The sequence below is a fragment of the Cyprinodon tularosa genome, unplaced genomic scaffold (assembly GCF_016077235.1).
Source record: "Cyprinodon tularosa strain WSP-4 unplaced genomic scaffold, ASM1607723v1 ctg189, whole genome shotgun sequence".
Lineage (NCBI taxonomy): Eukaryota > Metazoa > Chordata > Actinopteri > Cyprinodontiformes > Cyprinodontidae > Cyprinodon > Cyprinodon tularosa.
Window position 1 is genome coordinate 2301559 of NW_024038669.1, and position 25539 is coordinate 2327097.

At 38.3% G+C, this 25539-nt stretch overlaps 1 long non-coding RNA gene across 1 annotated transcript; it reads left to right on the forward strand.

Annotated features, from left to right (window-relative positions):
* Nucleotides 1–3613: 3613 nt before the first annotated feature.
* On the forward strand, nt 3614–4178 carry LOC119782098. Its single transcript, XR_005280633.1, has 3 exons — nt 3614–3714; nt 3810–4062; nt 4132–4178. It is a non-coding gene; the product is annotated as an uncharacterized LOC119782098 (long non-coding RNA).
* Nucleotides 4179–25539: the final 21361 nt, after the last annotated feature.

Sequence of the window (25539 nt, forward strand, 5' to 3'; positions counted from 1 at the left end):
ATAAGACAATGCAGTTGTTTTTTCTTATTTTAAGTGTAAATTGTCTTGTTCCATTGGCAAAGGGTCTCACTTAAATCCTTAATTCAAGAAAAAAAATGCACTTATTTTAAGAAGAAATTACTTATTTAGATTTCATTTTTTTGCAGTCTGGGACTTGATCAACAGCCGATACCACACCGTGACGTCACAAACCGGTAGGTGGCAGTAGTGTTCTTTGACAAACATGGATGTCTCCAGTAAAGCACATTCAAATGAAAATTACTCTTAATTAACAACACTTATCATTCATTGAACAGTATGTAATAATTTCATATTTAAAGTACTTTCAGAAGTTAAAATTCTGAATATGACCAGACTTCACCTTTAGATAATTTTCATTTAGTAATTATTGTTTATATTTCTAACCCAATGCAAACCCTCTGCTTTCTGCTGGGACTAAATAACTACTTTGAATAGGTGATCTTTTTCCCAGAAAGCAGAAACAACCTTGAACTAAACAAAAATGAAAAGAATGATGAAACCCTGGATTTACTTCTTCCTTAATGACTCAACGATGACCTGTGGCCATGAAATGTGAATCATGATTGAATAGATGACACCCTTGTATGGATGGATTGATCAAGGTATATATAAGGCCGTGCATAAGAGGCTATATTTTATTTGTGATGGTAAATTCACTAAGTTTTTCTCCTGTTGAAAGTTTATGTCCTTTAAAAGTTAATCATATCCAGACTGATAAATAGTGTTAGAATTCTGAGAAGAATATAATCAAATATAAAAGCTGTGAAATAAATTTGTTCATAAGGTTTTTTTTTTGACAAAAATAAAGACATTAATCAAATTTGCTCAATAACCTCTCTAATTGAGAAAATGTTATAAAATACACAAAATATGATTTAAACATTTCCTCACCTGCTAGGATGCTTTTTGAACTTTAGGTGGCGGTTGTTTAGGACAGTGCTCAGTCTACCTTACCATCCATTTTCTCGCTTAAGCCCGTGTCACACCTCGACGTTTTAGACCAGCATATGCCAAAAAAACTGGTAAACACATTGGTATGAACACGCTGGCATATGTTAGATAAGTTATGGATATGTTTTGTATAACTTAGGAGCACGCTCCTCCAGACCTTCCCCCCATCATTATAGGGTGAGCAAGAAGGTGCGTGTGATGGATCCTCCATGCATTCACGTCCACGGCTGCAACCAATAAACATTCTAGCAGACATGAAGCTGAATCTGCTGTGACTGCAAACCTTTTTTATTTTTATTATTCTTTTGTTTCTTTTTTTTGCACAAAGACAAATTTTTATGCAGTCTACGCACCTCCGGACACTTCCCTGCCCCCTCAGGGGACTGACTTGTGCATCATTTCATGTGCACTACGCTGCCCTGTGTTATGCATAAGTTAGGCTGCCGTTGGACATAAGTTCTGGACTCGTTATGAAAAGATTGAGAAAATACATAGAAGCTTCAGTGTATGACAGCATTTTAGGAGATTATTAGACGTAGGGCATACACTGGCTAAATCAGCAAGCTGTGACAGGGCCCTTATGCCTTGTCAGGGTGGTGGTGGGGTCGGTGCCTATCTCCGGCAGCCTATGAGTGAGAGGCAAGGTACCCTGGACAGGTCGCCAGTTTGTTACAAGGCAATACAGAGATACACAACCATGCACACACACACCCACACCTAAGGACAATTTAGGTAAGCCAATTAACTTAACAGTCATATTTTTGCACACATTTTTGCACCATGCAGACACACCCCTGGCCAGGAATCAATGAGCTCATAGACAAATAGACATAAATAATGCTTGATCATAAACATACAAGTAGCTTTCAATAAGCATACTATATTATACTCACTGAGCTTGCCATATTTAACCTCTATTTAACCTCCATTTTAAAATTAGCCTTTTTTAAAGCAATGAATACATGAATTTGTTGTGGTCTTGTGAATGCATTTTAATGCACTTCTTTTTAGACTTAAACTTAGAAAACCTTTATTTCATTTTGTGCAGCTTTTATAACATTTTCACTCCTTAAAGTGCAGCGGTGATCAAATGTAAAAAGTGTAGGATAAAACACATTGTGCAAAAAAATACATTGGTATGGCAGTTCAGAGCATTAAATATGTATGGTGCAAATAGGCAGAGTTTTGGATTGGTTTTATCAGTGTGATGTGGAGCCAGTGAATTCAATTTCACAATTTGTGTCAGAAAAGTCCATCTCTCTGCAGAGGTGGTTAGAGTACCCAGACATTGTACTCAAGTAAGCTTGGCACTACCAAGCTTTACAGACTTGCTTTCAGTTTATGATGGACCCAGATCTCTTAGATCTTTAGGCTCCAATCTACACTGTAACCTAGAGCCAAAAAAGGCAAAAATCAAGAATAAAGTATCAGAACTCTATAGAAATACTAAAAACCTTAATTACTTTAAATCAGATTAAAAATGCCTTTGTTTAGAGGGACCTTTAACTGTGCTATCTAAACATAATAAATAATGTTTTTAGCCTTTTTTTCTACCAGTAAGTAATGAATATTTATATTGGAACAGGTCAAAGCAATACATCAGAGGAATACTACTCAAGTAAAAGTGAGGTTAGTAAAGTAAAAGTACTTTTACAATTATATTGAAAAAAATTACATAAGTAAATGTGTTTCAGTAAATGTACCTATAGCAGTTATAGCCCACCTTGCTTGTAGCTTGAATAAGATATAAAAAATGTGCAGCCATGTTAGATAATATCCATCATTAGTGAATGATTTGCTCAAATTTCACAAGACCTAATTAGTAGCGAGAGAGCATCATGCTTCCCAAACTGCCTGAATTGTTTTAGATTGCAATAATTACACTAAACTCCTAAAAACACTGATTAAAATCACAGGCCGACTATTTACACTTTCCTGTCATATCCCTGAGTCTGAACTATTAAAACACTGACGCATTTCTTTCTCAATCATCAGTCTAATTGGCTTCTGATTTAAAAATAATTTCTTCTGAACACAGAAATGTTTAGTCTTTATTTGGCTCCACTAGTGTTGAAGATAATTAAGGCTTATCTGGGTAGGATTTGTTAAAATCTCTTCATAAAACAGATCTCTAGTCTCTGGTATGTGTAAGGATATTAAATTTAAAAGCATCAAGATTTGTCCATAGGTCTAATGCATTGTTTCTATTTATTTTTTTTCTTATCTGCATAAGATATTTCTTCAAGAAACAAATCTGCAACACATACAGATAAGAAATTCTGTTTATACCAAAGATTATACAGATAGACCAGAGCATTGCATAAATAAGTAAATGGATCAAAAAAAGTATTCTCAGATAGAAATTTCAGCTCTGATAGTTCAGTTTAAGTACATTAATTTATTTTCTTGGGCAAAGTTGATTTAATTGATTAGAAAATTTGAACTTTGGAATTTTTGTTAACTTTAAAACAAAAGCAAATCCGCACAAATGTGGCTCTAATGTTTGACGCCATCTTTTGTTAGATTATTATTATTTTTTTATCATTATTCTACACTGTTAGGTTTATTGAAGACAGTTGGTGTTGGGATCTGGAGATCTGCCACCTGTCTCCAGCAGAGAGCGCTGTGGGCTTCCTGAGCTGGAGTCCTCAGCACACCTGGGGATCATCAGCTCATCAGAAGACCTACCTACATAAGCAGCAGTCAGACCTTCCTTCGACACCGGAGTGTTGACCTAGTTTGGTTAGCGAACCTGAGCCTCTGAAATCCTGAAGAATACTAGTTGCCTCTAGAGAGAAACTAGCCTTCTAACTTGCTCTTGTCTTCTTTGCTCACAGAAACCCGACTGAAGTCTGAAGCTCTGGATGAGCATAACCTGGAAACCTGCCTGCCTGCCCATGTAAGCCAAACCTGAAGATCTCAGTCTGGATTCCTCCATCAGCTCTTGGGAAAGAGCTAGGAAACAAGAACCCAAGTCTGAAACTCTCTAGCTCGAAGCTAGACGCTGTTGCTGCTGAGCTCTCTGCTACCTACACAGACTCTGGACCCAACCGGTTCCTCCTCTCACGGATCTGTTAAAACCTCCTCAAGGTATTATCAAGATTCTACTCACTCATCAAACCATCATCTGCCTGGCTAATCAAACTCTCATCTCTCCAGATAATATTGAAACCAGTCCCGGACCTGTACCAGAACCAGATCTTGAATCATTCTGTGTATTCATAAATAAATATTGTTAAACTTTCCTCTGTCTCCGTTAGTGTTCTGCATGTGGATTTAGTCCATTTAATCGATCATGACAGTTGGTGTGTGTACATATGAAACATTGAAGACCTGCCTCCAGCCAGTAGGTCATTACAGGGTCATTCTGTCTTATAACCTGCCTCCAGCTGATTGGTCATTACAGGGTCTTCTGTTTTAAGACCCACCCTATTATGTTGTAATCTGCTAATAAAAAAGGCTTCTGCTGAGGAAACCCACGAGAGAGCAGATATGGCTGAACGTGGCTCTCTCCCTCTGCAGAGGCCAAAAATCCCTATTCTGTGCGGACTCAGTTTCTCTTTTGTGAACCTACATTTTTGAACGTCACATACACTTTGACAAAATATAAAATATCAAGCCATTCAGAAGCATTGCAGTCCAAGAACTTCAAAAATATCTCCACACAGGTCAGAGGTTTGGAAAACAGCTTAGCAACCTTAATTACATGTCGCAAGGACAAACAAAGGATGTTGTAATTACAACACGTAAGTCTGCTATCCAGCAGCGTAAAATAACACATAATAACATAATAACTTCCCATAAGAGAGCACTTTAGGAGCTTTTTCCTCGGATTATTAATCATAACAAACTGATAGGAATGCTCTTCATGAAGCCAAACATCAATTTTAACTCCTTAAACAGCCCAGTGGCAGACTAGTCAAAGCTTTGCTCTGAGATAGTAGCAGGAGAGAAAAATGAGAAGTGTTGCTGTAGAGACACAGGAGGAAGGACAGGATTCAGATTCCTTGATTAAAGTCACTGCCACGGAGCTTCACTTCAGGCAGCTTGCTGAGACGAACATATTTAGAGTGTTCCTGGGCTTCCTGCCAATCAGTTATGTGTTCAGAAGGTTTTGGGTTCTGTAGTGATGGAGGAGGTCAGTGGAGAGAAGTGCTGCTGGCGTCCAACACCCACTCTGCTGGAAATATGTTTGAAGTCTGTCATCTGCAGGTGCTGTGTTTCTGCGTTTCATAAATCTGAAAGGACCGTGTGGACGCTGAAAGCCAGAGCTGCATAATGAGAACAGAAGAAGCATTTTCCTATCATCTCTTCTTCTAAATGTAATATGCACTATGGGAATGTAAATAATTCAGATTATATCTGATTTTGACCCAAATATGAAGTAGTTGACTTAAATGTTGAAGGCACGGAGAACTGCTGGAAGGAAGTGAAAGGAAAGATACTGACTTAAACTTTTTTTTTATGTTAAATCGACATCCAGCCATTATCCTCTGTGGTGAAGGTGCCAGCAAGCTGCTTCCCTCAAAGATGACAGTTAAGTTGACAGCATAAACAGTGAAGGAGCTATAAAAGCTCACCAGTGAAAGCAGTTATGCTAAAGGAAAAAGAAAAGTAATAATTTCTGCCACCCGGAAAGTTTCAGTGCAACCAGATTTAATTCAAATCTTACTATTTAACTCCATTATTTACAAGTTTTCGGCATTTTATGTAATACTCAGCATTTAAACACAGTTCAAATGACAGCCATTTTATCAATTGCATTGATTCTGATTTGAGTTTAATGGATTTTCAGAACATATCCTAACCAAATGCACATGTGATACCACTGACTGTAGTAGGTCTGTTTGACCTGGTTAAAAAAAGAAAAGAAAAGGAAAACTATATATATATATATATATATATATATATATATATATATATATATATATATATATATATATATATATATATATATATATATATATATATATATATATATATATATATATATATATATATATATATAATTAAATATATTAAATTAAAACTATAAAAAAATCCTACCAGTGGCTGGAAAAGGCTGGACTGAAGGACAGCACAGAGGCACTACTCATGGCAGCACAAGAACAGGCACTCAGTACAAGATCATTAGAGGCCAGGGTCTACCACACCAGGCAGGACCCCCGATGCAGACTGTGCAAAGATGCAAGGTCAAAATGGAAGACACCTCCTAAGGTAGTTGAGAATGACCGAGCTAAGATCCTATGGGACTTCAAGATCCAGACTGACAAACAGGTGATGGCTAACCAACCAGACATCGTGTTGATCGACAAACAGCAGAAGAAGGCAGTAGTGATAGATGTGGCAATCCCAAGCTTGAGAAATACCAAGAGCTGAAAGAGAAGCTAGAAAAGATGTGGAAAGTAAGAGCAGCAGTGGTGCCAGTGGTAATTGGAGCACTGGGGGCTGTGACCCCCAAACTGGGAGAGTGGCTACAGCAGATTCCAGGTAAAACATCAGAGGTCTCTGTCCAGAAGAGCTAAGATACTGAGCAGAACCCTCAAACTCCCAGGCCTCTGGTAGAGGACCTGAGCTTGAGGATGACACATACCACCCCACGAGGGGTGAGAAAACAGTTTTTTTTTTGTTTTGTATGTATATATTTCCGTAAAAATTCAAAAACATATCCGCTGGACTTGGTTTCCAAGATTTGAAGACGTTTAACCACCTCTCCAGGAATGTGTGGATCCACAGTGAGTTTTAGTCTTATATAGACAAAGCCTTGTATTGCGTGGAAAAATGCAAATTTTTACGGAATGACTATGACTTGGATGACTGAGAATCTTCATCAGCATTTGCATATATATATATATATATATATATATATATATATATATATATATATATATATATATATATATATATATACCCATGTATATAAATATATGGTTGTATGTAGACCCCAGGTGTCAGCTCCCCAGCAGGCTCCCTCTTGTGTTGCTCACTCCCACTACCATACAGCATGAGATCAAATGATTAAAGGTTCGCTGGGTTTTTGCTCTTTACCCTGTCAGCAGTTCGGCAGGTTGCAGATATTAAAAAGTACATTAATTCTATTGTAGGTGGACATGAAATCAAAACCACTAAAAGTTTATTTTTTGGTGAGAGTACGCTAACCCAGCACTGCACTTGCCCCTCCACACACACTAACACCTCTCCTCTACTCACTGCTGTGCGTTTTTCCCTTTTTCATAAAACAGTGTCAGCTTTGTTCATTCAATTTCATGTGAAAAATAAATTAGCATTCCCATCAGTTTTATTAATGCAGTATTTTAAAACTATGGCTTGTAAACTTATCTTTTTTTCTTGCACAGCACTTTGAATTGTCCTGCTACTGAAATACTATATAAATAAGCTTCCCTTGCATTATAATCTGCATGTCTCTAAAAGAGCAGATGGCAATTAAAAGGACTTCTAAGGACCAATGATTCAGCCAAAGATTGAATGTATTTAAAAGGTTAATTGAAACTTTGAGAAATCAGGATGAATGCAGGCAGGAAAACTGACAGCAGGCCTAAGAATGAGGGCAGAATCAGCCTGTTACAAACTTTACTGAACTAAATGGAAGCAGACTTTAAAGGAATAGTGCACCTAAAAAATGATTAGCCTTCATTTTCTACTCGCCCCCATGCTGAACAACACTCTAGAGTACTTTTTTGATATCTCAAATGCATCTGGAGATCTGGGAGGCTTCTTGCTGTCTGCTGACATTCAAATAATGGAGGTCTATGGCGCCCGAGGCAGAAAGGTCCATAAAAGTCCACAAAAAACGTGTCAATATTCCTCCATACTGCTCGTCCAATGTATTCCAAGTGTCCTGAGTGGGTAGCATCCATAATTTACTCGAAACGAAGTCATTTAGAATGCTTTTAGAGCATAAACAGTAGTGTATAGGATTTCCTAAAACCGCGTTCACGAGTCTACGGAAACCGCGGCAGACCAAACCAGATGAAAGTGCGCATTCAGCGTCTGCTCTGCCGATAATGATAGCGTAGAAGAAGAAATGTGCTGTTTACCTGTGCAAAGAAAGAAACAACGAAATGTCTGAGGACTTCAGTGTTGAGGAAGAGCATGAGTTCTTTGCCGAGCTGAAATCCTATACACTACCGTTTATGGTCTAAAAACATTCTAAATGACTTCGTTTCAAGTAAATTCTGGATGCTACCCACTCAGGACACTTGGAATACATTGGACAAGCAGTATGGAGGAATATTGAAACGGTTTTTGTGGACTTTTATGGACCTTTCTGTCTCGGGCGCCATAGACCTCCATTATTTGAATGTCAGCAGACAGCAAGAAGCCTCCCAGATCTCCAGATGCATTTGAGATATCAAAAAAGTACTCCAGAGTGTTGTTCAGCATGGGGGTGAGTAGAAAATGAAGGCTAATCATGTTTTGGGTGTACTATTCCTTTAAGCAGAATGAATGCAGGCTGAAACCGTATAGATAAAATACAGCACAGATAGACATCATAATAGCTGTGAGGTAGCTGGTACATCAGCTCATTTTGATTAGTAGAGTGGAGCAGGAAGAGGCAAGCAATGACCTGCCAATCACAGTCAGAGAAACAGGACTACACTGAAAAACAGGCCGATCTCCAACATCTAGAAACAAAGGTGTTAATGGCAGCAGCACAGCTGATATTTCTCTCCAGGATGGAGTCACAGCCAAAGAGGAACAGACCAGATGAAGCTACTATGAGAAAAAGCAGAGAGAGCAGAACGTTAGAGATTGAACTAACAGATTCTGCAGAGTGGGAGAATAGAGATAGAATGAAGCAGAATGACGAAATGGGGGTCCCTATGTCCTCCAGTATTCTAAGCCTATAGCAGCATAACTATAGAGATAGCTCAGGATAACCTGAGCCACTCTAACTAGAAGCTTTATCAAAAAGTATCCTTAAAAGTAGACAGGGTGTCAACCTCACGGACTAAAACTGGTAGTTGGTTCCACAGGAGAGGAGCCTGATAACTAAAAGATCTACTTTTAAAGATTCTAGAAACCACCAGAGATGGCAAAAGTACTCACTTTCCGTACTTGAGTAAAAGTACAGATACTTGTGTTAAAAAATACTCTGGTAAAAGTGGAAGTACTGATTAAACTTCTTTACTCAAGTAAAAGTAACAAAGTACAGGCTTGTAAATTTACTTAAAGTATAAAAGTAAAAGTAGAAACCACTTTTTTCGTGCCGTTGCCTACATTTTAAATGGATGTCTGCCAATAGGACTAGATCTCCGTTGTGTTCATTTTCAATCATCTCGTCGTCCATGCTACTATGCTAACGCCACCGCCACCAAGCTGCAATGATTTGCCGCCAATGAATACCGCCGAATCTGTCGATTCATCTTGTAGTGGTGCGTCAAATGCAACGTAGATTCCCATCCAATTAGATTGAATTTGGTATTGATGACGTGAAAAATAATAATGGTAACTCCATTGAAATGATTCAAAACTAAAGTAACAAGCCAATTTTTTAAAATGTAAGGAGTAGAAGTAAAAAGTCGCCATAAAAATAAGTAGTAAAGTAAAGTAAAAATATCAGAAAAATATACTTGAGTACTTCCCATCTCTGGAAACCACTAGTAAACCTGCAGACTGAGAGTAAAGTGCTCTGTTAGGACAAAAAGAACAATCAGATCTCTGATATAACCAGAGCATACAACCTGACTAACTTAGCTAATGTCAGCATATGATACTACTAGTGTCACTAAACACAAAACAGACCAACAAAAAGACAATAAGAAGAGATAAACATTTAAGACAGACTAAGTTTATTTTTTATCTATTCTATAACATTGCTTTGATACCTGTTATATTAATATCAACGGTGAGTTTGGTATCTTGTAACTAAAGCAATCTAATGTAATACAGGAAGGAGATATTGTTGCATTTTGTTTGTATAATATAAACAGTTATTTTGTTTTTTAAAATGCTTTAAATTGTTTATGATATTTACACAGCTTGAATATAAAAAAGTAACAGGATATTGTTCATTTTTTTTAGACAAAGATTTACTTCATGTTTTCTAAGTCTTTCACTTTTAGTATTTATATTGGATATAAAGAATCCTGTTTTTAAAGAATATTTTATTTGCTATCATAATGGAAAAGAAAGGCCTGCATCACACACATGGCCTTCAGTGTTTTAAACTGTTCAGCTGTTAATAATAGGGTAACAAAAAAGGGTAACTCAGCTTGCAGACATTTCTCTTTTCAAACAATTTCCATCAAAGATAAAACGACTATAAGATTTATTCTCACATCAGCACTCATCCAACTTTTCTCCTCTCTAAAAAAATGCCGACTCTGATGTTTTTCCCGTTTGCTTGGCAGCACTTTGAGGTCATGTCCACAACTCATGAGTAATTGACAATAACAGCCGTTTACAGGGCTGCCGGTATCAGGAGAGAATGTCAATTAGGCTGTCAGTCTAAACCTGCGTTACTCTAATGAGGAATTACACCCTTTAATCGCTGTAAATGTTGATAGTAATGCTGAGCTACCTGCCAACTCCTGAGCTACCGCTGAATACAAAGTGTTAAAGATCAGCACTGGCAGTCTACTCATGAAAGTCCTAATGAAGCAGTTGTCTTGGACAAAAAAAAATGCTTTGGCTTTAAATTGTCTGAACTGATTCTGTCTTCTGTGTTTTCGTTAACAAGCAACCAACAGGGAATACACAAGAAACAGCTTTAAATGCACAACCATTGTAGCTGGAGTCCCTTAAAAAAACAAAAAAATACATAAAAAGATGTAATTTATTTTCTTTTTTTTCCTGTTACGTTTTGCAGCAATACACGCGTTTGTGTTGTTATATTTTTAGGACAAGGCTTATGATGTATGGGCTGTAAAATCAGTTTGCTTCCAGCTTGAGAATTATACTTAGACACCAAAGGAAGACAAAAATAAAATAAAATAAAGCCTCTAATCAGTGATAAAACTCTGCTTATTAATTAGAATTCCTTGCATTAAAATCTTGAACATAAAGAGGAAAGAAAAATAACTGTAACCCTGCAAATGTTTCCAACTGGGACCCATAAGAACAGGAACGGAATGGGGGAAAGAAACAGGACACTATGATGTTGCTGATTGTGTTACTGGCTGCATCTACCTGAGCAAAAGAAAACCATCCAACACTGGGCAAAACCCTCATGGAGCGTAGTTATAAATGTAAGTTAGTGGAGCACAGTGCTACTAAAGCTGATGTTGGATTCAGTGATGAAATTATTTATTTCTTCCACTCATTTCCGCTGCATATAATTGACACTTTAAGTCTTGAATTGTCAACCTCCAAGTAGTTACAACCAGATAAGCAGCTGAAGTTTAAGGTCCAAAAGGTTAAAGTTCCTTCTGCTTGTATTGGAGCAGATGCAAAAACTGTAGCTCTGTTATGTATTATATATTTTTTTGTAAGTTTATTAATTGTTTTACATATAAAAACAGCAAACACAGCAATTCAGACTTAGACTTAAACAACTTTTATTGTCATTTTGTATGCACAAAGTGTGTATGCAAAAGGAAATTTCGTTTTATACAGCTTCCATGACATTTTCATTTCTTAAAATGTAGCAGTGATCAAATGTAAACAGTACGGGAGAAAAAAAATATATTGCAAAAATAAAAAAAATGTTGGAGTTTGGAGCATTAAATATGTATGGTGTAATTATGCAGTATTTTTGGTTTGGTGTTGTCAGTGTGATGTAGTGTCTGTGACATGATTTAGAGTTTTCTCACAGTTCAGCTGTCTGATGGCGGTGGGGAAGAAGCTGTTGCAGAATCTGCTGGACCTGCATCGAACGCTGCAAATCCTTCTTCCGGAGGGCAGCAGGAAGAATTCAATTCAATTCAGTTTATTTATATAGCACCAAATTCACAACACATGTCATCTCAAGGCACTTTACAGTTCACCAGATCATACAGTCAAATTGATTCAAAGTTTTCTATCTAAGGAAAACCAGTTGATTGCATTGACTCATTGACTCAAATACAATCCCTCACACTAAGCATGCTTGTAGCGACAGTGGAGAGGAAAAACACCCTTTTAACAGGAAGAAACCTCCAGCAGAACCAGGCTTAGTGTGAGCGGCCATCTGCTGAGGCCGACTGGGGTTCAAGGAGACAGAAGCAGAGATACAAAAAGCAGCTGTAAAAGGCGGCCCCGTCCAGGAAACACACAGCCAATCAGACGAGCTCCGAGCCAGCTCCCATGCCAGAGGACGAAGAGAGCACATCCACTCAGTCACGGTCAGAGAAACAGGACCACACTGGAAAGCAGGCCGATCTCCAACATCTATAAACAAGGGTGTTGATAGAAGCAGCACAGCTGATGTTTCTCTCCAGGATGACGTCACAGCCAAACAGGAACAGACGAGGCAAAGCTACTCTGAGGAAAAGCAGAGAAGCAGAAGGTTAGAGATTGAACTAACAGATTCTGCAGAATAGGAGAACAGTTGCAGATTGCTAATGTAGTTCATGACAACCAGCAAACAAAAGCCCAGCCAACTGGCACATAACCACACAAAAAAATAAAAGGGTTGGTCCAGATGAGAAGATAATCACCATTACTGAAAGGTTTCTTCAATTCTAATATGCCATGCTGAACCTTCAACAAAAGATAAACATGGGTTTAGGTCTTCTCAAACATATTACCATTACCAGACACGGTCAGTCTGATTTTTCCAAGTTTATCAAAATGCAGCATCTCTTTAATCCCTTTTGCATGAGAAGGTGGAGCCACAGATTTCCACATGAGCAATATCAGCCTTCTAGCTAAGAGAGGTATAAATGCTAACAAGTCCTTTCTGAAAGACGAGAGGTTAGTCAGATAGAGGAAACTATCAAACAAAGCAGTAAGCACATAAGGAGCAAGACCCAGATAATGTATCAGCATCCCTTCAAAGAGGAAAATCCCCAAAACACGTTTGATCGGCATCTATCGCACAAAGGTAACACTGTTAATACATTTTTTTTTTTTTTGTATTTTATATACTCTGATAATCCCAGAGGGAAATTACTTCTCTGCATTTAACCCATCCCCTTGGGGAGCAGTGGGCTGCCATTGTGCGGCGCCCGGGAAGCAGTATGGGGTTAAGGGTCTTGCTCAGGGACCCAGAGTGGCAGTCTGTGGGAGTGGGAGATCGAAACCACAACCTCAGGATTCAAAGCCCTATGCCCTAACCACTAGGCCGCCACTCCCCACAATAATATAATGAGCTTGGTGCAGGATCTAATATGTTTTTGTTTTTTTTAACGTAACAGCAGGCTGTTGAAGAAAAATTAAAATTCAATTTAAAGATACTTTTTGGTCACAAAGGGAAAATAAATGTTATAGAAACTCCCGTTTTCTTCCAATAAATTGTTTTACATGTTAACAGCTGTTGTCAGTAGATGTTCTGCAGTGATCTGTTTTGCACTGGATTTGGAGAAGCCTCTGTCTGGAGACAATGTGCTTTTGTTCAACAGTCTGATGAAGAGGATGCTCAGTGTTGACCATAATCTTCTTCAGTTTATAAAGAATTATTCTTTATGAAATAATCTCCAGAGGTTCTAGAGAAGTTTCTTCATCATTAGCTTGTTGAGCTTTCTTAAGTCATTACCTCTGATGATGCTGTTACCCCAGCAGATGATGGAGATCACACTCTCTGCAACAGACTTATAAAAGATATGTAGCATCTTGCTGCAAATACAGACGGCCAGATCTTCCTTAGAAAGTACAGTCTGCTCTGTCTCTTCTTATAAATGGCTTCATTGCCGCATTTCCAGCCTAGTTTGTTATTTAGGTGAGCACCAAGGTATTTATACTCCTCCACCACCTCCACTCCTTCTCTTGTGATGTTACGAGCCCGTAACATCATCAACGACGCCTCACAACCCCACCATGGACTGTTCTCCCTGCTGCCCTCTGGGAAGAGGCTTTGCAGCATTCAATTCAGCGCCAGCAGATTCCGAAACAGCTTCTTCCCCATCTTCATCAGACAGCTGAATGTTGAAAAAAATCTCGAAATCGTGTCATAGACTCTGTATCAAAGTGACCATATCAATGCATTTTATGCACCACGTTTTCTCTTCCACAATATTTACATCTGATCACTGCTGTAGAGTATTTGAGTTCGGTGCAGAGTTCCTCCGAACTCTGCTTTGCCGGGAACTGGAAGACGAAGGGAAGACAGACTGTTAGATTCAGGCTCAGTGAGGAATTGGAGTTGGTAATCTTGAAGGAGAGGATTAGTTGCCACTCACGTTTCCAGAGAAGAAGAGACACATAGACTCCAGTCTGTGTGTTGGTCTTCCAGGGTTTGTTTGATTCGGTGGAGGGCGGAACAGGGTTTACCCAGAACTTGGATGAAGTGGAATGATGCAGCTGCTGGTTGCAACTCAGTTTTCCTGTGGTACTTGAACAGGTCGTGGTGAAGATTACTTCCTTACTCAGAGAGTGATCTCAGTGTGCTTAAAGTTGGCTGGATCCAAACCTCCTGTTTGGAATCCGTTGCTCAGTGTAAGACTCAGTTGATCCCACTTGGGAGAAGGCAGTCCGAAAAGGTCCAGTTTGCAGGAAGGCTTCCTGCCGAAAGGCAAAGAACAAACAAAGTTGAGTCTCAGGGAGAAACAAGCGCTCAGTAAAACTCAATGTGATCCCAGCTTGGCTAGAGGACAAAAACTCAAAATGCAAAAACTCAGATTAGCCTCAGCATAAACAAGGCTTGGCTAGAGTTCCCCAAACTGGCAAACACTCTGGCGTCGAAGTAGTGGCAACTTGCAGCTTAAGAGCAGTCCGGTGATGAGGCAACAGCTTGCAGGTGAGTGACGAGGCAAACCGGAGCCAGGCGCCTCCTGGTGGTGGAAGGGAAAAACACAAAAGACAAGACAAACAGACGAACTCAAAAACTCGGATCCTGACACACTCTGGGCCGGATCTATCAAAGGTTTGCGTGTATAAAAACGTGAGCTATTTCACTGCGCACACTAAAAAATGTACAAACTGATCTATCAACAGCGTGCTAAAAGATTTGGTCTTTAAAATGTGCTAAATAGCGCCTCTTATCCATTTAGTACTTTTTCTGCAATGAATATGCAATATGGGGCGTTTACACGCAAAAGTGCGTCTTGTGGGAGGAGAACATGTAAATATATTAATTTAGCACTCGCAAAGTGATTTATTAAACCTGAAAGCAATTTTGCTAACGGTATCTGACTCTATATTTAACACGTTTCAAAAGAAGGTGCAAATGGTCTGTATGCGTAATTGCGCACACATGGCAGCGGTTATTGTCGCAAGAAGGAGACATCGAAATGAAGCAGGGAGACGCAGAGAACGCATTTTTTCACTCCGTGTGAATATTTATGGAATGAACGAGGAAACGATCATCAAAACAAATCGTTTATCCAGCATTGCCATTTTGGAGCCGTTGGGGGAACTCCGAATGGATTTGGAGCCAGCCACAAGGAGGACCCACGCAATACCAGATATCACAAAACTCCTTGCAACATTGCACTTTTTTGCATCTGGGATCTCCCAATCTCATTTTCCAGAAGTGCTGTCCGACGCTCTAAATGCCATGTCGCCCTGACGCCCTAACGGAGAACCCCGACCTCCTCCTTGCGCATGTGGAGCTACATGCCAATGCTGCGGGGATGCGTACGCGCAGTAATCTCATCCACAGTCACTTCTTGTGAGCCATTTGGTATGTGCATTTTTCTACAGGCCAATATAAAACACCTGTTTGTTTTTTTTTTTGTTTTTTTTACTGCAGTGAAGTAGAAATTCAGCCACATACCACCTTAGGGAATAAAGGTTGCCAAAGTTTATATATATATATATATATATATATATATATATATATATATATATATATATATATATATTTTTTTTATTTTTTTTTTTTTTGGAGGGGGTAGGGGTGTCACTGTAAGATAAAATTTCTTAATGCACTAGTTTGTACAAACTACTTTGCCGCAAACCACAAAACGCGCAAAACCATCATTTAAATAGGGCGTCTCCAACAGTTTTGCACCTGCCACCAGTTACGCAATCGCTCTTGTTAAATCACCCGCAAACCATGGTTCAGCCCCTCGTGCAAAATTCCAGTTTGCGAGCGCAAATTACTGCACGCAAAATTGGATCTTGATAAATCCGGCCCTCTGTGTATAAAAAATGACAGTAAATGTTGTCTAAGTCTTAACATGATTCAACTTGTTGCTATTTCTTCTGAAATCTAAAATCATCTCCCTTGTTTTTTTCACATTCATGTTAAGATGATTGTTTCCATGCCAAAAAGCAGTTCACTAGCTTCACTAGCATCGCTGATGCACCCAAATATTTCTCCAGATAATGGGTGTCAGTCTTGCTCTGGAAGTCAGAAATGTACAGAATAAAAAGCAACTGGTGCAGAAAGACAATCTGTTATGCTAACCTTTACACTGACCCTTAGAACAGGGGCTCACTGGCTAGAAGACGCCAATATTAATCCTACAATTAGCTATTTAAATTTTTCTTAACTTGAACTAAAGAAGAGAAAATGTAGGGGATAAACTCTTTCCTTCCATAGTATTGCCAACGATAATACTGTTATATCCTGCTGATAATGTGTAGCCTATATGTTTTATTGTATTGGTGAAATATTGTTTCCATGGCAGCAGGAGGCTTTGTGCTCTTTTTTTCCTCGATGGTGATGTTGGGGGAAAGATTTTGATCAGTCCTCTTGGCAGATGGCTGCTCACATTGAGCCAGATTCCAGTGAAAGTTTCTTCCTTATAAAAGGAAATCTTCCTCTCCTATGAGGTTAAATGCTTTACTTTATTATTAGAATAGAACATAATAGAATAGAATAGAATAGAATAGAACGTTTCTTCCTTTTAAAAGGAAATCTTCCTCTCTTATGAGGAGGTTAAATGCTTTCCTATTTAACCTGGATATAAACTTGTGAAGTATCTTTGAGACAACATTTGTGGAGAATGGATTATTCATATAAAAATGACTTTAATTCATTACATGCTTAATGCTGTTGATAATGAACCAATAATCAGGTTACAAAGGGTAGGCATCACAGAGCAAAGAGAAAGAAAAAGAAAAAAAACAATATGTCCAATGTTTCCCTAAAGTCTCTAAAATCCGATTGTGTGCTGAAGTTGTTTTGGTGGTCCTGTAGAAAGACTCAGTGACTCTACGCTGTGCCTGACTCCAGGTAGGATGTGATGCTGTTATTTAAAAAGTTAATCTTAAAAATAAATGTTGTAATCCCTTTTTATGCCTTAGCTTAAAACCTCCTAGACCCGTCGGGCTGATGTTTCTCATCTAATGGCGGTTCAGTGCTGTAGAACGGTTCTGCTTGGTCTCTTCCGGCTTTGACCCTAATCCCTGTTGTCATACAACCTATGAGATCAGAGAATAAGGAAAACCTCCGGGGGTTCTATGTGTGTGAGAATGAAACAGGAATCTAATAGATGTTGTTGTGTTTATCATTAAACCTGATCCGTGGCTCACAGTGCTGCAGAGGGTTTATGGGAAACAAAAGCAATCTAATCTGCCCTCTATCAGTGTGTTTTTGGAGATCTCCTGCCTTGTTTTTGTTTGTATGAAGCTATTATAGACCGAGCACAGATTACTACTTTGTTTTAATCAAATAAGAATACCGAGTCCAAAACTACAAATCTTATTTTGTCATATTACTGACATGTAATCTGATGTTGGAGGATAGCTAAGGAGATTTAAATTAACTTGATATTCTTCAAAAACTTTAACTTAGTTTGTTATGTGATTTTTTAAAATTCATCAGCTCATTAATGTTCAAGAAAGTGGCGGCCTAGTGGTTAAGCTATAGAGCTTGGAATCCTGAGGTTCTGAGCTCGAGCCCCACTCCCACAGACTGCCACTCTGGGTCTCTGTGCAAAGACCCTTAACGCCACACTGCTCCACGGAAGCCACAGGATGGCAGCCTACTGCTCCCAAAGGGAATGGGTTAAAAACAGAAATACATTTCTCCAATGTGAGATCAAAGATAAATTATTTTTATTATGAAATTAAAGTCAGAGACCAAAAAACTCTACTAATTCCTGTTAAAATAAGCAGCAGTCTCTAAGAAAAAGTTTGGGGCAGCTGTGGCTACAATGTAGCTTGCCACCATCAGTGTGTGAGTGTGTGCGTGAATGAGTGAATGAATGTAGTGTAAAGCGCTTTGGTCAAGTCTCCTAACTTGAATAAAGGCGCTATATAAGTACATGCCATTTACCATTTACCAGAGATGGCAAAAGTACTCACTTTCCGTACTTGAGTAAAAGTACAGACACCTGTGTTAAAAGTAGAAGTACTGATTAAACTTCTTTACTCAAGTAAAAGTAACAAAGTACAGGCTTGTAAATTTACTTAAAGTATAAAAGTAAAAGTAGAAACCACTTTTTTCATGCCGTTGCCTACATTTTAAATGGATGTCTGCCAATAGGACTAGATCTCCGTTGTGTTCATTTTCAATCATCTCGTCGTCCATGCTACTATGCTAACGCCACCGCCACCAAGCTGCAATGATTTGCCGCCAATGAATACCGCCAAATCTGTCGATTCATCTTGTAGTGGTGCGTCAAATGCAACGTAGATTCCCATCCAATTAGATTGAATTTGGTATTGATGACGTGAAAAATAATAACGGTAACTCCATTGAAATGATTCAAAACTAAAGTAACGAGCCAATTTTTTAAAATGTAAGGAGTAGAAAGTACAGATATTTGTGTAAAAATGTAAGGAGTAGAAGTAAAAAGTCGCCATAAAAATAAGTAGTAAAGTAAAGTAAAAATATCAGAAAAATCTACTTGAGTACAGTAACAAAGTATTTGTACTTCGTTACTTCCCATCTCTGCCATTTACCATGTGCTGATGGTTACTTTCAACAGGAAAATAATCTAATTCATAAAGGTTGAGTCATTTAAAAGTTGTTTCTTTAACATGTTGAAGAGTTTATTATTTCTCAACAACTTTACAGTGTCTCTAGTATGCGGCTCCCCAGAGGGCACTTTAGCATGCATTTCTCAACAATTGGGCCATAAGGCCCCCTATGCACCCCACTGATTGTGGTGGCAAGGAAGATGCATCATGGTCTGGTCAGTATTGATTGAAACCTAAAAGAATATTACCAATGCCTTGTTGAGCCTATTCCATTCAAATTTAGAGCAGTGGTAAAGAGAAAATGGGTCCAACGAGGTACCGGCAGGGTAAGAGCTGAGAATGCATAACTAATGTCGATTTATCTCCATACAAGTGTTTCCATTGTTCGCCCGGATACAACACGGATAAATGTTTGGCAAAGTATTGACATTTAAAAGTGTATTGGTAATTTTATTTTCGCCTTAGCTTTACATACTGACCTTCTACTATCATCGCCAGATGCTTCCTGCAAGCCAGACAGCTCAAAAAGAGTGACAAATTCTGGCCACTTGACCTGCAGATTGGAGAAGGTCATGGTTTAAAATGCCATCTAAGCCTCAGAGCTACAAGTGACATTCTGCTTCAAGCAAAAAGTGGTTGATAACCTCAAATGCCACATGTCAGTTGGAGGAACATTCACGGTGTCATCTTTGCTTTTCTCTGTGACTGATTGGTATTTAGGACACGGTTTGCATAATGAACTCTTACACTTAATTAGATCTCACAGCAGGTTTAACACTAAGGAATGGTTGAATTAATCCTGCAAGCTTGTATGCAAAACAAATTATGCATCTTGCTGTTTTGGATAAGGAAAAATCTATCTGATGTTTATCTTCACTTCCTTACTCCAGCTATTGCTGTGTGTGTTTACAAATATGACCTTGAATAAAGTTTTACTCTTTCATCTACATCTTGTAACCTTGGATACAGTGAAGGCAAATGTATTCTCTAAAAAAAAACAGTTTAGGCTCTGAGGATAACCGTGTCTGCTTTTTTTTTTTTTCTGGCAAAAACAAGTTGAGTTTTAGATGTTGATTTGAATAATATTTCTGCTATGGATATCTCTGCACCGGGTCTTCATTGCCCTAAGCAGACTCAAGTGTTTAGGGTTCACCTCACTTTTGTGAAATGTCTGCAGACATGTAGTATGCAGCGCCTTCTGTACATGAAGAGGTTTTTTGGGCAGTGTTGTTAAAAGGGGGTGGGTGTGCTTGTGGACCCAAACGAAGAGTAGAAGAAGGCAGAGATGAGTTTCTGCTGATTTAATGAAGATGCAAAGGAAACAGAAGCAAAATTCAACAACAATGCACAGAAAAGACCAGGAGACGTCATGAAAAACACGCATGAGGAGCAAAGTAACGACAAGAAACCAGCACTGAGCAACTGCACAGGAGGTGAATATATGGGAGACAGAACAAAGACTGCTAACAGGGAGCAGGTGTGGATAGAAGCACCTAGAAACTAGGGGAAAGGTAACTGGCACAAGAGGGCAACAGAGAACAACGCAAAAAACACAACACTTCTTAAATATAACTCGAAAACAACTAGAATGACACAAAACGGAAAGCTCACAGTTACCTCTGTAGAGTGCACAACACTTTCAGTTTAGATAGGTATGTATTTTTTGTGTTTTTTGTATTATTTTAATGTAATTTCATCAATGTTTTCAACAGTTTTATATTTGGACTTTCTTTCACCTGAAATCTTTATTTTTTTTCTATTTGATGCTTTGAAACATCATATTTTCTAATACATGGGTCTTCAACGTTTTCCAGGACAAGGACCCCCAAACTGATGGTGAGATGGAGCGGGGACCCCCTAATTATATATATTGAATGAAACTGTGTTATAGCAAACTGGTCCTACAGTATAGTCACTCTATTACAGATGGAGTAATGTAACGAAAGTAATTTCTCACTGGGATTATTAAAGTATTTCTGATTTTGATTCCTGGTTGATGGGACAGGTGTTGTGAATGAAATGGTGCCCAGCTTAAAAGAGCTCCTGTGTGTCGCTGAATGTGTGCTTTGATGACTGAAAGACATCTTCTGCCTCCATTTATCTGTTTACTACAGAGTGTTTAATTCATGTTTATGTGTATTTAAAGACTTTTCAATTAGTGGAAAAATTGCAGGGGGGAATATTAAAAAAAGTGTTATCAACCAAAACTTTCGCGACCCCATGCAGTACCTCTGTGGACCCCCTAGGGGTCACGGAACCCGTGTTGAAGACCTAAGTTCTAATACATAAAACAGTGATAAATGACTTTAACTCGAGCTGCTAACCACAAGCCGACATCTGCAGTGTTTACCTGTCCATTCATTAATACAAATGCAATAATTCTTATACTAAATACACATTTATCTTAGATTTGATCTGTATTTTTCAGATTTTGTAATATAAATGGTAAGTTACAAACTTATTCTAGCCTTTAAATGTTTAGTTAACAAATGCTCTTATCTTCCCCCTCCTATTATTTGGTGTCTTGTCATCCAGATGTCCAAATTGCTGCTACTGCAGTGATTTTAAGGAAGGGGAGGGCTTCTTCATTACTAACTTATTTAGACTAAGTCATGTTTACAGCATGAGAACTATTCTACAGTTATGGGATTTTGTTACATCTCGGCTAAATACACAATAAAACTAAAAGCTACCAGGGAAACACTGCAGTAATATAATATATTGATTGCGTAACAAAACAAAGCCTCTTGTCTCCACAGTTGGAAAAGCTGTGCAAAGAATAGAGAGGTTTTGCAAAAAGCAATTTGTGTTGTCTTTGTGGTGCCCTTATCCTTTGTTTTGTTTGTTTTGTTCCAATCACCAAACAAATGAAATAGAAGGGAAACATATTCTGATTCAATTTAAAAGGTAAAGCAACATAGTCTTATAGGTTCACAAGCATTTTCAGTTCATCGAAATCGATCTAGTTCTGCTACTTATTTCATGCTGAATATTTACATTGGGACACGAAAGGTCTAAGACGGGTAAATACTTTTTATTTATTTATCAGAAATTAAGGTGGTTTATCAATTCCTCATTCACATTATATTGAGCTGGGGAGGATAATATGATGAACTGGCCAAATGTCACAATGAACAGAAAATGTACATCCTGTTGGAGATCAAATATCAATTTGATGTAAGCTAGAGCGACTCACCCCTGATCTCATATCGCTGCGATGGAGAAGACTTAAAGATATAAAGGACGATGTTTTATTTCCGGGAGGATTATCTAAATAGGTGGTCATCCTAACTCTCAATCATTCTGGTGATATGTTTTCGTAAGGCCGTCCTACATACTCGTCCAGTTAGGTATATTTCTCTACCAATGTGCTCTTTTTAAGCATAAATCTGTGGTGAGCTACAGTTTCATCCAGTCATTGAAGCTCGCATCTCTCACTGCGGTTCTTTGAAAATGGCCGAGGGTTGTAAGAGAAAAAGTGTCAACGAAGCATATGAGAAGAAAAGGAAGGCTTCAGAAGAGGTAGATATATCCCAGAATGCTTTGCACGGAGAGCTCTCCTCACAATGCATTATGCATTCTTAAACAGTAGGGAAATGTTCAACAAACCTGTTTTAAACATTATCAGCATGAAGTCACACTTTCACCATGTTCAACAAACAGTTTTGAAAGCTAAAGTTACGTTTAAGACTCATTATCATTTATTAGAAGTAGTTGTTGGCAGTTGTTGCTAACAGTGAATCAGTTATGGAGGCTAATATATATTAGGGATGGGACGATTTATGAAAACCGTCCGAACCGTTCGGTTCGACTGTCTCGGTTCAGTTCGCGTGTGTTTCGTTCTGTTCATGCGTTGCTCCTTTTTCTCATAGGCGACGCGTTTACACTCCAGAGCAGAAGGTGGCGGTATTAAGACCAAAGCCAACCACCAGTAGTAAACAAGAAGAAGAAGAAGCGAAGCAGCTTAGCCGGGTGTAGCAGAAAAAAATCAGTTGTTGTGGAGAATTGTGTGGGTATCGCGAGTGGGAAAGAACAGGAGTTGGAAGACGCGCCAGCAGCACTTTATAGGTCTGCTGTATGGGACCACTTTGCATTTAGAGTGACCTACGATGACGGCAGAAAGAAAGTTGTGGATAAAAGTGCAACAGTGTGCTAGCATTGTGCAACACGTTTTGTTTATGCTGACAGCAACACGACCAACATGTCATGCTAACCCCGAAATCCCACATACTCCGTCAGCGCTCCGCTGCGCTCCAGACCGCCTGCGCAAAGCAAAGCCTACAGCCTCCGCTGTGGCTCCCGTCCGCTCTGCTCTGAGTCCCTTGGAGATCGTAGAGGGCATGCGCGAGATGATTAAATTCAAAGCAGCAAAACATGCGGAAATTATCCAGGGTTTCCGTGGATCATTAAGAATAATTACAATTCATTATTTTTTTTGGATTTTTTTCATTAATTTTTATTAATGTTTTTTTATTTTTCGGTGTAACAATAAACATATACCGAACCGAACCGTGGATTTTGTGAACCGTTCCACCCCTAATATATATATATATATATATATATATATATATATATATTTTTTTTTTTTTTTTTTTACATACGGTTAGTTTATTTTTGATAATTGTTATTCCTTACTAAATGAAAACAGGATATATGAAACTGTTAATTTCTATGTTCATTATGAAAAAAAAACTTTTTCAAAGTGAAACATTCAAATATGGCAGAAAAAGCAAAAAGGGAACGATTACTTCTTCACTAGACAGTGTGCAATAATACTATTACATCATTCTTTAAGACATTATAGATTTTCCCAGTAGGGGAGATAAAATATCTCCCTGCACTTTGGATCATTTTGGTCTCAAGTAATTTGTCAGAACTCATGAGGAGAAGGAGAAAAAAAGACAAAATGAAGCTTAGATCTTTTAATAAAAGCCTAATAATTAATGTCAGAAATTTGATTCATTGTGATGCTAGATTTTTTTTTTCCTTTTCTATTTTATTGAGACTTTCTAATACAGGTGTGTAATAGATAAAAGCTACTGAATAAGATGATAGAGATATGAAGAGTTTTTAAAAATGCGAAAGGTTTTCTATCTCAACTGCATTTCAAATGTTTTTCTCTTATATGATAAAAGATACAGTAATAAAGACACGCTTGTGACACTGGAAACAAGTTTTGGGCTGTTTCACCAATCTATGCTACACATCTGGAAATGTTCAAGCTTTTGATTTATTTATTTTTTATTTACAGTAAGCCTTCTCAGTCATTTGTGAGCTGGAATGTTGGATTTGCTTGGCTGTCTGTACTTAGATGAGCTGCAGTCTGCTTCAGACAGCCCTGACAGCTTGTTATCGTTTCAGCTCCCATCTAATCTCACAGCTGCTCTCTTATCTCAGTGAAATCTTACTGTTTTTAAATCTCAGATAGAGCATGAGTCCGCAAAACAGTTTATTTATGAATAAAATGTTAAACTTAAGTCGGTCGTGTAACAAAACAAACTGTATAAATAATCATAGAACAGAATTGTATTTGTGAGCTATACTGGGTTTTGCAGGACTTTTGTTTGCATTTTTTCCTTGAATTTCATCAACGATTTAATTTGTTCCACTGATTCATTCTTTCTGTTTTATTTGAGTGTTTTTGTCTAGACAGAAATCCGTCAGAGTCCCATTAAACAGGCTGAAATTTGGGAGATTAAAGCCATACGACTAAAAGCTGGACAGTACGGCGACTCAATAAAGTGCTTCAGGTTCACTGCTGCCAACCTCTGGATGAGCCTGATGAAGCCATTATCTGAAGTCAAACACAAGACAGCAGACAGTTTCTGCAGAGTGCAGCCTCAAGCTAAGTTATTGACACAATCGATACGCTGGGATCAGCTGTTTCACTGCAGCTCAAGTCTGCCATGGAGGATGAGACGGTGATGAAGGTCAGTAGAAAAAAAAGGTTGAAGTTTTTGAACGTATGCAAAAATGTAGCTTCGTTTTGGAGCTGGATAAATCTAATAAATTAATTTTAACGCCACTTCCTAACGGCGACCCTGATGCGGTGGAGGAGGCCACAGTTGGAACACGTCATCGTCTATTAGAATATATTGGACGCTTGCTTTCATCCACATACCTTCTGCAGTTCTCAGAGGTGTCAGAAGTCATAGTGTTCTTTAGTCAACTAGAAGTATAAATCTTACTGTTTAAAACACTTTAGTAGACGTTTTTGAGAAGCTTTTATAAAAATAAAAAAGTACCATTCATATTGATTACTGCACTACCTTATTAATGGAACATTTTTCTACAATTCTGGATGGTAACTTCCTTGTACTTAATGTACTTAATGTGTTATAACTAAATGTTCAAACTGTCCAATTTAACTTTGCATCATCTTCTTCGAAAACTAGCTTAAATGAAAAAAAAAGAGAAACAAAACAAGTCTTTTTTTAAAATGTAAGGAGTAGAAGTAAAAGATTGTCTAAAAAATTATTATTCCAGCAAAGTATAGATAGCCAAAATTTTTTACTTAGTTTTGTCTTTGTTAATTGACACCTGTGGCAGTTCTTCTCATAGTTTACTGTGGACGGCTTTCCACAGGATGAGAAACCGCTCCTGCCACTCCCACTTCCACTTCCTTACTGACAGTCACCTACATGTCCACCAGTC